Source organism: Talpa occidentalis, unplaced genomic scaffold, assembly GCF_014898055.3.
Source record: "Talpa occidentalis isolate TD23 unplaced genomic scaffold, MPIMG_talOcc4v2.1 talOcc4.12, whole genome shotgun sequence".
Lineage (NCBI taxonomy): Eukaryota > Metazoa > Chordata > Mammalia > Eulipotyphla > Talpidae > Talpa > Talpa occidentalis.
The window spans coordinates 95,034,829-95,049,849 of record NW_023601212.1 but is presented as its reverse complement, the minus strand read 5'-3'; the positions used below and the strand labels follow the sequence as shown (position 1 = coordinate 95,049,849).

Sequence of the window (15,021 nt, the reverse complement as noted above, 5' to 3'; positions counted from 1 at the left end):
ACAGCTGCTGGCAGGTCAGCGTGCATGGTGCAGTGGGCTTGCTGCATAGGAGAGAACACGCCAGGCGACTTTAAGGATGGGTGGCGTTTGCCTGGACAGGGATGTGGGACACAGATGGTGTTTCCATAGACGAAGCTGCATGATGTAGATCTTAATACAGATCTGCATGGGTAGGGGCTAGAGGGTGAAAGGGTTATCTTAAAACAGTTCTTTTAAATCACTATATGTCTACTGTTAGGAAATGTTTTAGGGGATCTTAAGTTTTTGAATTTATGAACCATTTGAATCTCGTTTCTGGGTTCAGCGTTCCACCTTCCCCACTTGACTGTGTAATCGTGAGATATTTAACCCCTCCAAACCTCATGAGGATTAAATGAAAGACTAAATGTGAAAGGCATATCTCAAAGTTTGACATTAGGAAACTTGAAGTAAATGTGAATTGCCTTTAACAGCATCAATTTTATCATTGTTCATTAGTTTTCTGGCAATTTGAGGATGCTTTCGGAACAGTGAGGGTAATATATTTTTAAAACGTTTCCCACATTTGCTAGATCATAAATCTTGTTTATGGTGTGCCATTGAATACCTACTGTGTGCTCTACTGTGGGCTAGGACTCAGCCTGGAGAAGAATACGTAGCTCCTCTCCTTAGGCAGCTTCCAGCTTAGTTGAGGATGAAAGTGAGTGAGTGTGAAAGAAAGTGAGGGTGCTCTGGACTGTGCTTTGTGGCTGAGTGTGCAGTTTGTTCAGGATGTTAATTACGGTAGTAGCTTGGGTGGACCGGTTACCTTTTTTTTAAGTTTTTTTTTTTTTTAATTTATGCGTGTAAGAACTAGGGTACAGGCCAGAGCTATCGCGGGTGAGAGGATTCACCAGAGACAGAGTGGGGAGCAGAACAGGTGGACTGACTGAAATACACTGCTGAGGGGAGCAGCGGGCGAGACAGGAGAGGTCTGCTGTGCCATGTGGGTAGCTCCTTGGCCGGGGATTGAACTCATGCCTCAGTGGCTGGCAATTGCTTGATAACGCTGAGACTTTAACCCCTGCACCACCCGGTGGGGGGGGGGTCTGTTTTTAAGGGGGTTTAGGCATAGGTCATCAAAGAGGATAGTGATAGCAGTTGGGCGGGACCAAAGGAGCCGAAGATTCAGGACACACACAAAATGTGAAACCAAAACCATTTTCATGTGGTATAACAAGGGAGAGGCTCCCTTGTGGCCAGTGCCCCTGGGCTGCCGCTGCCTGGGGCCACCTATCTCTGAGCAACTGCATTTCCGTCATATTGCAGGGCTGCTAAGAGGGGCCGGCCACATACCTGTATTTTTCCTTTTGGAAAGGAGAAATTTATTCTCCCCTTTTTGGGTAGTAGTTTTCAATCAGATATAAGGAATGAGCACTTACACAAGCATATGAGTGGGGTGCAGGGGCAGGGAATGGACACACTTGTGGATAGACTTTTTTGTCTCTAAAAACTCCCCGACAGGGCCTCCCCTAGTGGCGCAGGCGGTTGAGCGCCGCACTGTGAAACTGTCCGCCACCTCTGCAGTGCCGGTTAGATCCCAGCCGGCCGGCGAGGGTCCCGCATGGCGAGGCAGACCTCTCCTGTCTCGCCCGCTGCTCCCCTCAGCAGTGTATTTCGTCAGTCTGCCTGTTCTGTTCTCCACTCTGTCTCTGGTGAATCCTCTCACCCTCCCACGCATCTGGCCTGTACCCCAGTTCTTGTATAAATAAATAAATAAATCTTAAAAAAAAAAAAAAAACTCCCCAACACAAAAATCGGGAAAATACTGTATGACTGACTTGCACCAGCCAGTCTGCTAAAAACTAGGGATAGGTGGTCACATAGGTGAAGAGATGAGCCCCTCCATCTCAGGGCCTTAGAGTCTTATAAGCAGGTGAAAGATAACCGTGGCGCACATGGCAGGTGGTTGCTGCAGAGAAAGTACAGGAAGGTCCAGGGCAGCACAGCACAAGGTGTGCCAGGAGAGGATACAGTGAGGGGTGTTAAGAACCCCAGACGGGGCCTCCCTGGTGGTGCAGCGGTTGAGCGCTGGGTTACGAAGCTGCCCGCCGCCTCTGCAGCGCAAGTTCGATTCCCGGCCGCCAGGCGAGGGTCCCACATGGCACGCAGACCTCTCCTGCCGCCCGCTGCTCCCCTCAGCAGTGTACTTCGGTCCTTCTGCCTGTTCTGCTCTCCGCTCTGGCTCTGGTGAATTCTCTCACCCTCCCGCACTTCTGACTGTACCCCAGTGCTTGCATAAATAAATAAATAAATCTTTAAAAAAAAAAAAAAAAAAAAAAAGAACCCCAGACAACTCGCTTTCTTTTATTGTCTTCTCCAAGTGTCTGATTCCAGGTCGGTGTAAGAAGCCCTAAGCTGCAGTGCCTTTAGCATCCTTGTAGATTTCTAAATGCGTAGTAGTAACTTCTGAATTAGGCAGGGAGAAAACTTCATCCTGCTTGCCACGTGCATGCTTGCTGTTGAGAGCTGTGAGAGGTGGCCTGGAGGCCGACTGCTGGGTGACTTGGCCACTTCATAGAAGGTTGGGAGAGGATATTTAAGGCCAGTACCCTGAGGACGTTGCTTTTTGCTCCCGTGGGGTTTGAGATTCTGGATGCATTTTTAAAGAGAATGCTTGTTACTTCTGGTTGAGTTAGAGCTTAGAAAGCTGTGTTGAATAATGAATTTGCTGTGTGTATGTGTCTTTATGTGTTTTAATCAAAATCATTTCATAACGACAATAAGCAGCAACTACATCAACAAAGAAAACTTACCCTGTCATCTCTGTGAAATGTAGCAGCTTGATATTTAAGACATTTAAAGCCAAAAGTTTTAATGTCCATTTACTGGAAGAAAATGTGAACTCTTACAGTAATCTGAAAATTATACTCATCTTAAACTTTGCACCACATTTCCATTTTGTTTATTGAAAGTCTTTTTCTCTTTTCCTGGCTTAATTTAAATATCAAAATTATGAAAAGAAATTGTATGTTATTTGGATTTCAAACTTAACTATCTAAAGGCTTAAATATAATTTCTTCATTGTTTCTTAGCAAGTCCTATAAAAATACAATATTATTTTCATACAGGAAACTGAAAAAGCAGGCTGTTCCAAAGGAAACTTGTGTAGTTCCTTCCTTTCTAAACTTTTAAGCCTTTTCCTCACTCCAAGTTCAAGGGCTTAGTTTACGTGTATGAAAATAAACTGAACAGCACCTGCTGCTTAGTCACAAAAGAGGATATCTTGAAACTACTAAGCAAACAGATGTAGTCAGTTTAAGCTTTTGAGATGCACGTGGTTAAAAAAATTAAATTTTAAAATGAATAGGCTGAGTAAATAAAGTAGGAAGAAAACATAAACCAAAGGGTCAGGCTTGATGCGAGAATCCTGTGCATTTTAATCACAGTACTGTCATCAGTGCAGGGTCTAGTACTTGGAAAATGTGCCCTTAAAAACACACAAGATTTCCCCAAAGAAGATCTTGGAATATTTTAGCTTAAAAAGAAATGTTGTTGAAACTGTGAAATAGCAAGAGGAGAAAAACATAAACAGCACTAAATACTTATGTTATAAAATTATTCAGCATTATCTATAGACTTCATTCAGGCAGCTGTTTGTAAGTTCATATAGTTCTGGACTGTCTACTCTAAAAATGTTTTTAATACGGACAACTTGCTGAAGTCCATGGAGCTTATTAAAGTTCTTCTTGACAGGAAATGAAATAGCTAAGTTCTCTATATTTACTTAGTATTAATGATCTTGCTTACTTTCCATAAACCATGGGAAGCTGTGTTCGTGTTAACTTCTGTCAAGTCTGAGTTTACTAGGAATTACCTACAAACGTGGGTTTTACTAATGAGCGTTGTCTGTAAAAGATTGTAGAGCTTTACTACTTTTTGTTATCAGCAGAGTTCTGTCAGCTGCTGGTAAGAAGAACACCAAACACAGATTCTAGTGTTTGCCAGGGAATTGTACACATGGCTCAAGATTTCCATCACAGCTGAGCCAAACCGCATTTAAACTGTTAGTTAAAATGGAAAAGGAAGAAGGAAACAATAAGAGGTCAATATGCTTTGCCCTTTCATCTCAATATCATTTTAATGATCCTTAGAATAGGACTTGAATTTACTCGGTTGCCTTGAGACTTACTAGAAACTTCAAAACAGCGTCTGGAGGAGCTGGGCTCCCCATGAAAGGACCAGCAGGCTTATCTTCAGGAAGACCTGGGTAGTCAGCCCGGCAGCTTTGAAGCCTTCTGAAGGCTCAGGGCTGACTCTCAGGGAGCGGATGTGTGTCGAGGTCAGACACAGGCGACTAATTCATCGTGTAATGTTTGTCACCGGAAATGTGGCAAGGACTCAGTGGGCAAATAGGAAACTGAGACTGAGTTCTAGAAGAGGCAGCAGAGTATAGGATTCCTACTTGGGAGTAAGTAGGAAGGAGTTCCATAGGCGGTCAGGAGAGAGGATTGCAGTCCCAATTTTGTCAGCAACTTGCATTGTAATCTTGGACAAATCAATTCACTTCTTTAGGCTTCTGTTTCCTTATTTATAAAGTCAGGGAGCTGAATCACATGATCTCAGAGTCCTGGCCCCTTCCAGCCTCAAGTGCTATGCCCTTCATCCTGTAGCAATTATATTCCCCTTTCCTGGAGTTTAGGTTGAAATTGACCCATAGTATGCTGTCCATTTTCTCAGGGAAATGTCTTTTTCTCTCTTCCTTCTCACCAGACTCTCATTATACTTGTCAGGATAATTGCCACACCCTGTTACCCTTCCACACACCCTCACCCTCCCTGCCCCCTATCCTATTGCAAGTGTAAACTTCTGCTTTCCCATTCTATCCTTTGCTCTGAGTCTCATCTCCCTTAAATACTGCTGTAATTGTGAGCATGTGTTTGTTCAGAAATCATCAACCTACACTGTACCTCTGATGATACTCTATAATATTGCCCATCTCATTTTCTATCACTTTCCAACATACCCAGCTATGTAATAAGACCACTTCTGTCACTGTTTTCATAAGCATTCTCTCTCCTACTTAGATAATGAGAGTGTGTCTGAAACCCTGCTTATGTCCCCTTCAGGGTACCCACCTTTCAAACTTGATTGGTCCATTTTTAAAACCAGCCCTGCTTACAAGAGTTGTTTGGTGTGAGCTCGTACCCGATTGGTCTGTTTTCAAAAATCCTGCAGGCTTTAAAGCCCTTTCTCTGCCTGTTTGTGAAAAACCTGCCCTAGTGCTGTATCAGATGCCTCCTGACAGGTGTGGCATTGGGGGCTCAGTGGAGCCCAGAGAGGCTCTCTGCCAGCTGAGGTGGGCTTCAGTGGGGCTGGGCGTGGTGCTGAGCCCCTCAGCAGAGCCAGAGTGCGGGTCCGAGGGTCTGGAGTAAAAGTTATCATGTGCCAGTGGCCCTTCAGGCAGTGCCACTCAGCAAGCACTGTCACTGCCACCAAATTCCCCAGGCTGGCCTGTGCGCTGTCCACAGTCTGTGCACTGAGCTTGGTGAGAACCCAGCATGCCCCAGCATGCCTCAGGCTTCTCTCCTCACGGCTCATGCTGTGGTGTAGTGGAGCCAGGTGTGACCTGCACCCCTGAACCCTGTGGGCACGGAGTGGGCTCCTCTTACAAATGAATTATTGGACTTAGAATTTGAAAGAAAGGAAACTAGAAATCTGGGAGATGGTGTTCAGAGAGTAGGTGCACACAGTCGTGATGATGGAGGCGTAGTCTTGGTTTGGTGAAGAATCTTGGGGGTGAGTGGCGAAGGGCGGGTAAGGGATGTTGGATAACAGCCGCAGTAGTGTATGACACAGTCTGATGATATGAGATTCAAAGCACTGGACCATTGGAAAGGAGATGATTTAAAAACAAACAAAATGTTTTGGAAGCCGCCATAAGAGGGAATGAACCCGAACCCTCCCCCAGGAGTGCGAGGATCAAGGGTGGTGGTAGAGGAGACCACCGCCCTTAAGGACTGCGGAGGAAGCGGTGTCTGCAGGGGAGAGCTGCTTTCAGTGAATCAGTTCCTTAATTAGATCCTTTGTAAGAAATTTGGAACACCAGTTTGTGAAGGTAAAATCAATTTGTGAGAGCAAACAGCACATCAGGCAGCCTTAAAGCTGAGGAATAGCTTTGATTTTTGGCAGAATTTGTGAGTCCACAGCTTTTGATTAACTTTGAGCTGCTCTGTGATCTTGTATTTGTCCCCCTCTGTGTCAGACATCTCTGCTGCCTAGTATCGGGGCTCACCTAGCTGCTGCAGCTTCAGTGGGATGTTTGGGCTTTTCACACCATGGAAACAATTTTGTTGGAGGTGATGACAGATTTCTGGTGTATGCTACACAGAGGAACTCGAATGAGGGACAGAAGTCCAGTCACAAGAGCAAGCCACTCCTCAGCCACTGCAGGAAAGTCCCCCTGTGGCCTCCGTGGTGCCAGTGAGCATGGTCAGTGTGGCCCAGGAGAGGGGTGAGCTTGCAGTTTCTCACCTGCAGCCTGAAGGGTTTTGCCCTGCTGAGCCGATTTCCTAAGCACACCCTCGGTAGGAGAGTATTTAGATATTTCACAAAGCTTCTCCACTTGGGTGCTGCCACTGTTGTCATCACACACTGGCATCCTGGATGTGGCAGCTGAGCGCTGTGCTTGCACGCGGCCTCCCGGAACGGGTAGCGGGTTGCCAATCTGCCAGTTCCCCTGAGTAGGGTGGGGTTTTAGGCTTCCCTGTCTTGGGCGTTGGTCTTGGGGTTATCCTTTTTAACCTTGCTGCCAGCATCAACTTTCTTGGCTTCAGATTCATTCTATTTAGCAGCCTGCTTCCTGGCTTTTTCACGCACCATCTTGCAAGATGGGAAAGATCACGACAGTCTCTTCTTAATTCAACACAGAGCGATCATTTTCCAGTAGAAGTCAGCTTTGTCCCTTCCCCCTTATCAGAGCACTCATTGTATAGCTGCCTCACCTCCCTCAGGGTTAGGGCTAGTCAAGTCTTAACTTCTCCCGGCTTTTCTGGCTGCCCAGTTTGAAAGCACACACTTGCCAAGAACACGCACCCCCTTCCCTGCCTTTCTGTCTTTCTCTATAGCTCTTAGCACTGTTCAGCAGTATACATTTTACTTGCTTATTTGTATGTTCTGAGAGGGCAGAGATTTTATTTTTAATACTGCTTTTCCTCTCGCACTTAAAACCGCTCAGCATGAGGCAGCTGTTTCATGAGTATCCTGGGAATGGGAATGGATGGAGAGATGAGTGCGGGGGGGGGGGGGGGGTAGAGAGGAGGAGGAGAAGAGGAGGAAATGAGGAGCCACAGGAGTTGTTTCAGAATTCAGGTTCTAGGGCGGGTCTAGGATGTGACTGTTTATTGTGGGAGGTTTAAGTGGAGAGAATGGGAAGGTCCCTGTGGAGGAGGTAGAGTTACCAGCGCCCTTGACCATTGCAGGGAATTCTGGCTCCTCGGCAGGGTGACCAGGGATTGTGCACAGAGACCTGCAGACCGACCCAGTCATGGAGGACTTTGCCTGGGTCTAGGCGGTCAGTAGATGAGTAATCCAAACTAGGAAAAGAGATGATTTAGAAACAAACGGAAAAACATGTCCACAAAGAAACTGTTTCCCTTCCAGCAGCAGCGCATTTCCCCTTGGCACCCCCCACCCCCCACTTCCCCGTTCTCCTGGGCAAGTTTAGTGGGCTACTCTTGTAGTGTAGTAGGCCTCTTGAATTTTTTAGGCTAACAGTGTTACATAAATACAGCTAAAATGTGCTAATGCTGGTTTTTAAAAGCCTGCGGCTTGGGCCTCCCTGGTGGCGCAGTGGTTGAGCGCTGGGCTGCGAGGCTGCCAGCAGCCTCTGCAGCGCGGGTTCAATCCCCAGCTTCCGGGTGAGGGTCCCACATGGCACGCAGACCTCTCCTGTCTCCCGCTGCTCCCCTCAGCAGTGTACTTAGTCAGTCTGCCTGCTCTGCTCTCTGCTCTGGCTCTGGTGGATTCTCTCACCCGCCCGCGCTTCTGACTGTACCCAGTGCTTGTATAAATAAATCTAAAAAAAAAAAAAAAAAAAAAAGCCTGCAGCTCTGGAATGGGTTAATAAGAGTGTCAAAAAAAAATCACTACTATGAATAACTGTTCCTTTGGATCTTTGCAGTAGAAGACTAACAATTGGTTTTCACACTGTCATAAGTTCAAAATACTGAGTGTGATTTATATGGATATATTTGTGGTTGGAAACTTTAGTGTTGCCAGTCTTCTCAATTGACATATGAATATCTCAATTATGTTTCTGGTAAATTTATTATTTTAAAACACCCTGCCAGACCATAGTGCTTTACAAAGTTGGCAGCATATTGCTGATGACCTAATTTATTATTCAGACTCATCTAAATGTTTCAGTATATAACTATTCATTTGAAGTACATTTTAGGTGTCTTGATTACATAGAAGGGTGGTTTTCCCCTAATCCAAATAAGCACAAAATAAATGTTTAAGTATTTTAAATCACACTTCCCACATGTATTTTATTTTTAGGTGCAAAGTACCTTCTAGAATATCAGCAAGTATAGTCCAATTTTAGATAGGATCTCTTCAGAATAATAGCTCCTTTCCAGCCTAGTCTTGAGGCTGGAACATTCCACCGTATTTCTGCTTGCTCTGATCTTTTGAGTTCTGCCTCCCGGCCTCCGCTTTCAGCCATTACTTTCTCCTATTCGCTAATTTTCTTCCATTCTCTTGCTTTAGTTCAGTTTCTTCCTTTCTTTCCATTCCCTTAGAACAATAATTTTTAGTAATCTTTTAGATGTCAGTTTTTATGCCCCAGTTTTCAGGCGTTTCTTTCATTCCTACTACGCCATGTTGTTCTGTTGTATTACATCATCATCATGCTCTCCCATCATAACTTCTTCCACCTATCAAAATTACATGTCTTGTGTCTGTGCACCCCTATAAAATCTACAGCCTCCAAGAAATCAGTCTATATCAGGAATTGCTGTGCCCTCAGCACCTAGAATAAGCAGTGCTGGGTGTGCAGAAACCACTTCGCAGATACTTGTTGAAGTAGGGAGTGAATGGATAAGCCCAAGGCCCTTCTTCCTGGCCACTGCAGCAGTGGCCAGTGACCACTATTATTGCAGCGCCACTTAATGCAAGTATTTGTGTGCTTGACACCATTACAAGAAGGGCCAGGTCTCTCCTAACAGGAAAGCATCAAGTTACCAAGTCTTCTTGGCTGTGTTAACAGTGACTTAGGGTGACCTCAGAGCTCTTTCAGCTCTCCCCGGGCTTTGCTTGGAATTATTCTAAGATGAAGTGTGGGGTTTGTTGCTGTTGTACCTACTCTTCTGTGTGGCTTTCACAGGAAGAGGAATTGTGAAGTAAATAAATTCTGTGAAATAATTCCTTTTAGTTCTTCCCTCAAGTCCCACTACTGTGGGTCTGCTAGGATCACATGCCCAGTTCTTGGCTTTTAAGGGGAAATGCCATAGAATGAATCATGTTGGAGGGGAGCAGCTGTTTGTACACATGATGTCAGGAAATCTCCTACTGTTGTTAGTAAAGATAGTGTTTTCGAAAAATATTTTGAACAAATAATCATTCACTAACCCACTTTGCCCAATTTAATGTAGTTTGACAAAAATTTGTTCAGTACCTTGCAAGGTCCATCATCCATTATGTCCCTGAGCCTTGCTGCACTTTGGAATACAGACTCTTCTGAATTTTAAAAAGTTAGTGCTACCCAATGGAATCTGGGGCAGCACCCCATAATCAAGCACTAATACATCTACCCTGAGATACATTAAATATCTACATGTACTATAAATAGCATCAAGTAAGTTTAGGTTCTGGTTTTGCTATCAGCAATGAAATATTAAAAAAAAAAACCTTTCAGATATTGGAGTTTTGTAACTACTAGGCAGAGAGCTGTGATGGGACTCTCCTGGGTGGGACGCCTGTGTGGAGCTGCTCCTGGACGTCCTCCTCTGTCTTTAGAGCCAAGTCACTCAAGCCAGGACTCTGCCACGTGGTCGCAGGAGCCCCGCTCTTCAGCCTCTCCGAGTCCTTCTCCATGGTGATTATTCTAAAACAGGTTATGTCCACATCTGTCCTCTGTAAATCCTTTCAGTGGCTTCTAACTACCCTAAAGCTAGTGTCTGCATTTCTTAATCCATCATAAGTGCTCGTGATCTAGGGCCCAGTTTACCTGTCGAGCCCTTAGCAACCTCTCACCACTCTCTCATCTTCTACCACACTCTGCCATAGTCCTACTTGCTTACTGTCTGGAATAGCCCTCTATCCTGACTGCACCCTACACCCTTTCTTACTTAACTCACCTATTTATCAGATTTTGAATTAGATGTCACTTCCAAGGGGATCTTTCCAACCCTAGTTTTTCGTCATCAGCCAGCTCCACATACCCCTATTGCATTGTGATATAATTAGGTTGCTAATTCTCTCGAGCAGGTCAGCAACAGCCTCCACACTGTTGACATTTCCTTTTTTTGATGTGCTGGTGTCATGACCTGGTGTTTATTACTCTCCTAAGTCTCTGGTACTTGACTACCTTGACCTCTGTCCTGTTTTAGTAGTCCCAACTGGACATGACTCTAAATAGCCTGCATCATATTTTTCTATCTTGATATTGTTGACTTTCTGGATTGGGTGATTTTTTCGTTTGAGAGGGCGGACATAATCAGCACCATCATAGCATGTTTAGCAGCATCCCTGGACTCCACCCAATAGATCCAGGAGTGCCCCTGCCTCATGGTCACAACCTATATGTATCCAGACATTGTCAGATGCTCTTGAGAGACACAGTCACTTCCAGTAAGATCAGTGGTCTAGAAAGAAAGCTCTGTTAAGGCAGGGCCTGTGTGCTGTGTGCATCTTCTTGTCCCTAGCTTGGCACTTTTAAGGTTCTTTTAAATATATTGAGTTGAATGAATGAATGAGCTGGGCATGAGGCTGCTGTGCAACGTAGGGGATGAATGGGTGGATGGGCGGATGGATGGACAGATGAAGAGAGATTCAGGCCCAGCTCCCTGATGATCTTGGGCAGGAAAGAATATTTGGCAAGTGCTTTTTGAGAGATTGAGTTACCACACATAATGGGCTCACACTCCATTCTGGCTCTTTGAATGGCTACTCCTTTTGCCCATTGGGCCATCCTCCAAGACTTCTTTCCTGCCTTAGAGCTGCAGGCACAGAATTTCCTTATTGCTCTGAGACTGCCGTAGAATCAGTCAGGAAGCATTTGTAAGTAATGGGCACAGATATGAATGAGGAGCAGTCCCTGCCCTCAGAGTGCTCCCAGCACAGAGTGGCACTGTGGGTTTCCTCTCTGTCTGTAAGACCTTCTACTTTCCCTTCCTGGCACATGCCCATTCCTCCTGTCAACTCTTATTAGGTCTACTTCTTACCTATTCTTTCCCTCATTGCATCCCTCACAGTTTTAATTATGTAGCTTTTTAATGTTTCTATTCCTGAAACTCAGTTCTAGGAAGAGATAATATACATTTTGTTCTTATGTGTATTTCTCTAGTAGCCAGCACAGTAATGGTCTAGGAATCCAAGGACCCGTATTCCAGTGGTGGAGGCATCGCCTGCTACAATGCCGGCTGTTATACCAAAGGAGCAAGGAAATGCAGTGTTGGGTCAGGAGTAAAATGGAAGAATGAACAGACCAAAAAGTGTCTGGGGTTACTTTGGAAGGGGAAAAAAATCTAGAAGACTGGAAAGGAGAAGAGGAACTTCATAACTTTACCCCTACCATCAGGAGACAACCATTTTGGTAAACTTTGCATCTGTTCCTTTTTCTATAAAATACAAATTACTTCATTAGTCTTTTCTATAAAATAGAAATTACTTCTATAAAATAGAATTTTATAAAATTATCTATAAAATTATTTATAAAATATCTATAAAATATCTATAAAATTATCTATAAAATTATCTATAAAATCTATAAAATTATTTCTATAAAATAGAAATTACTATAAAATAGAAATTACTTGTTTGAAGTATTTCTTGAATACAGAAAAATAGAATAATATAACCTCTACATATCCATCAAATCTTAACAGTTTGCTACCTTTGCTTTACATTAAAGCTTTCAATGATATAAAATAAAACACTGCGCACAGATTGGGCTCCTTGTGCGCCCTCCAGATGCCATTTCCCCATCTTACTTCTGAAAAACCATCATCCTGAGGTGGGCGTTTGTCATTCCCGCGCGTGACTCACTGCTTACATCACACACTCACGCATTTATAAGCAATACATTTAGTTTGTGTATACATCTTTAGTTCTGTACTGTAGGGTGTCACGCTGTATATATATTTCTGCATCTGGTTTTGTCATTTAAGATTATGGGGAGATATATCCATGTACACGTGTGTACTGCAGTTCCTTTGTTTTTGCTCTACAGAGTATTCAAAGATTACACTATCGATTATTCATTCTGCCAGCAGAATGGTAGTTTTCATCCTTTGCTATCAGACAGTATTGCTATGAGCACGTGGTGTCTTCTCATGCATGTCTAACAGCTTCTCTAGAGGTAAAACTGCTGGTACATAGTTACGTGCATCCTTCACTTCACTAGTGTTGCCAGATCATTCTCCAGAGCAGGTATAGAAATCACAGCCCCTGACAGCCTCGTTTGGGAGTGTTTACTGCTCCATGACCTGGCCAGGCCCTGGTATTGTCAGACTTCCAACTTTTTGCTCATTTGAAATAGTTAGTGCATGTCTTTGATTTCTAGTGCATTTCAGCCTTATTTCTTAAGTTTGACTATTTCTCCTCATGTGACTTGTCTATTTCTCTTTTGTATGCATTTTTTTTTTAACTGGACTGCTTTTTTCCCCCTTTGTATATTTAGTTCTTTATAAATTCTGACTAACTTTTGTTCATATTCTGTATTTCAGATATGTTTTCCAGTGGCTTAGCTTCTCACTTTGTTTATAGTGTACTTCATTGTGTGTTACATTTTAATGAAATCATATTTATTAACCTTTTCATTTAAGGTTAGTGCTAATAAGCCTCGTCTAATAAATCCCTCTGTACTCTGAGGACTTTGGGGTCATAAAGAAATCCTGCCAGATTTTTTTCTGGAAATCTGTAGCATAAATCTAATCCACATGGGACTTACTTGTGTATGTGGGTATGAGAAAGGGAATAATTTTCCACATGAATTAAGTAGTTGTACAAGCCAGTGTCTCTGATTGCTTAGTCCATCTTTTCCATGCTGATTTGTGATGCTACCTTGTCTTGAGTTGATTTTGCTCAATATACATGGGTTCTGCCCTGTTGGCCTGTAATATTTTGTGTGTCATTCTATACTGTCTTAATTAAAGTGACCTTATATGTTCATATGTTATGCAAGGCCCTGTTGTAAGAATGTTGAATACACAGAGTGATTGGGACTTTGGGCCTGATGATGGACTAGTGGGTGGTGCATCAGGGAAGCAGGTAGATGTGGAGACCCAGGGGGCCGGAGGATGCCAGGATAGCAGGAAGTGCTGGGACTGTGATCTTTGAACAGAAGTAGTTTTTTTGAAGGGTCTGAAGATGTTATAATTTATGCATTCTCCACAAACTTTGTGCCTTGTTTTTTTCTGGCGTTTTTTTTCTTAAACTCTACTTTGAAATGTTATCCTCTATAAAACCTCACCAGATACTTCAAACTTCTATTATGAGAAAACCTTTAGAAACCGCTTTATTATAAATGTTCATTGCTTTGGCGTTACAACCTTCATTTGAAAACTGGCTCTTTGAACTGCCATTTTCTTCAGTTAATGTGGCTTTTTTTTTTTCCTTTAAAGCTTTGGACTTATTTTTTTTCTTCCCTACTTTGTACTGAATTGAATCAGAAAAAATGAATGCTATTTTTAAATGCTATTATTCTTTTGAAGAAAAGCTTCAATTTGAAATGTTTGTCTAAACTGTAAGGGATTTCTATCAACTGTACTTGCTTCTACTAAGAATGAGTAACATGACCTTTTTCAGATTTCAGAGAACAAGAGGTATGTCACGATGCGCCAAATATATGTGGCTGTGTCTTTCTTATTTTGAAGGTGACATTTGAACTCTTGTTAAGTAGAACAGAGTTAGTAAGAATCAATTGACTTAGAGAAAATTGGCTAGCGTACTGCTTATTTAAGCCCTTGTGAAACTACTGGTGTTTCTGTGATGTTTGAAAAAGAACCATTAAAAGAGATGCAGATTGGAGGAAAAAATCCAAAACCTATTTATTTTTTTTCCATTTGGGAATATCTTTGTTCTTTGTAGTCCATGTAAGGATACATCATGCTCATTATAAAAAATTTATACAGCCACAGGCTGTAGATGGGCACTCCCTATTGAACTTGCTGCAGTGATGGAAACGCTCTGTTCTGCTCTGCCTGGCAAAGTAATAGTCCAGTCAGCCACAGGGCCAGCAGGGAGGGAGACTTCAGAGGGCCTTAGGGTGGCAATAGGGATGGATGAGGGCAAATAGGATTCTTCTTTGCCAAAATCCCTCAGTTTCTTACTATATTTCCAGAAATTAAGAAGAAAAACTTTCTGTTGCCACACATCTTATAAAAACCCCGAAGTCTTACTCTTTTTGAAGTAACTTGTTCAGTGAATTCCACATAATAGTTTATTTGGCAGATGGGTTTTTATGCTTTAACTCTGTTTTTATACAGTTTATAATATGCGGAGATCATTTCCAAAGATGTTCCAAGTGATGATTAAAGATTTTTATCTGAAAAACATTTTTTTTAAGAACAATCATGTATTTATAGGAAATTTTTAAAAGTTGTTTGGAAAAGAGAGAGTTCACAGAACATAGAAATCTGAGTTTTCTTTCCCTCATTCATTTAGTCATTTCCAGTACAGAAATTGTAACTCTAAATTATTACTTCCAAGGACTAAATCCAAAATCCTGAACTTCTCTGGCTACTTTAGAAAAAAGAAAAAAAAAAAAAACTTAAAGCTGTAACAATATTATAAGGAATAGAACTGTGTACATGGAGATCTTTTATTTTATTGATTGGA

The 15,021-nt window shown here is 42.8% G+C and overlaps 1 protein-coding gene across 5 annotated transcripts in view; it reads left to right on the top strand.

Annotated features, from left to right (window-relative positions):
* Positions 1-15,021, top strand: part of MRTFB (myocardin related transcription factor B) — a 224,701-nt gene that overhangs the window by 87,364 nt on the left and 122,316 nt on the right. The window contains exon 2 of one of the 5 annotated variants that reach the window (XM_054693829.1): positions 11,528-11,776. The exons of the other annotated variants lie outside the window; for them this stretch is intronic. The gene's annotated coding sequence lies outside the window, so the exon portion shown is untranslated. The remainder of the gene's footprint in view (positions 1-11,527; positions 11,777-15,021) is intronic. 5 annotated transcript variants of the gene reach the window in all.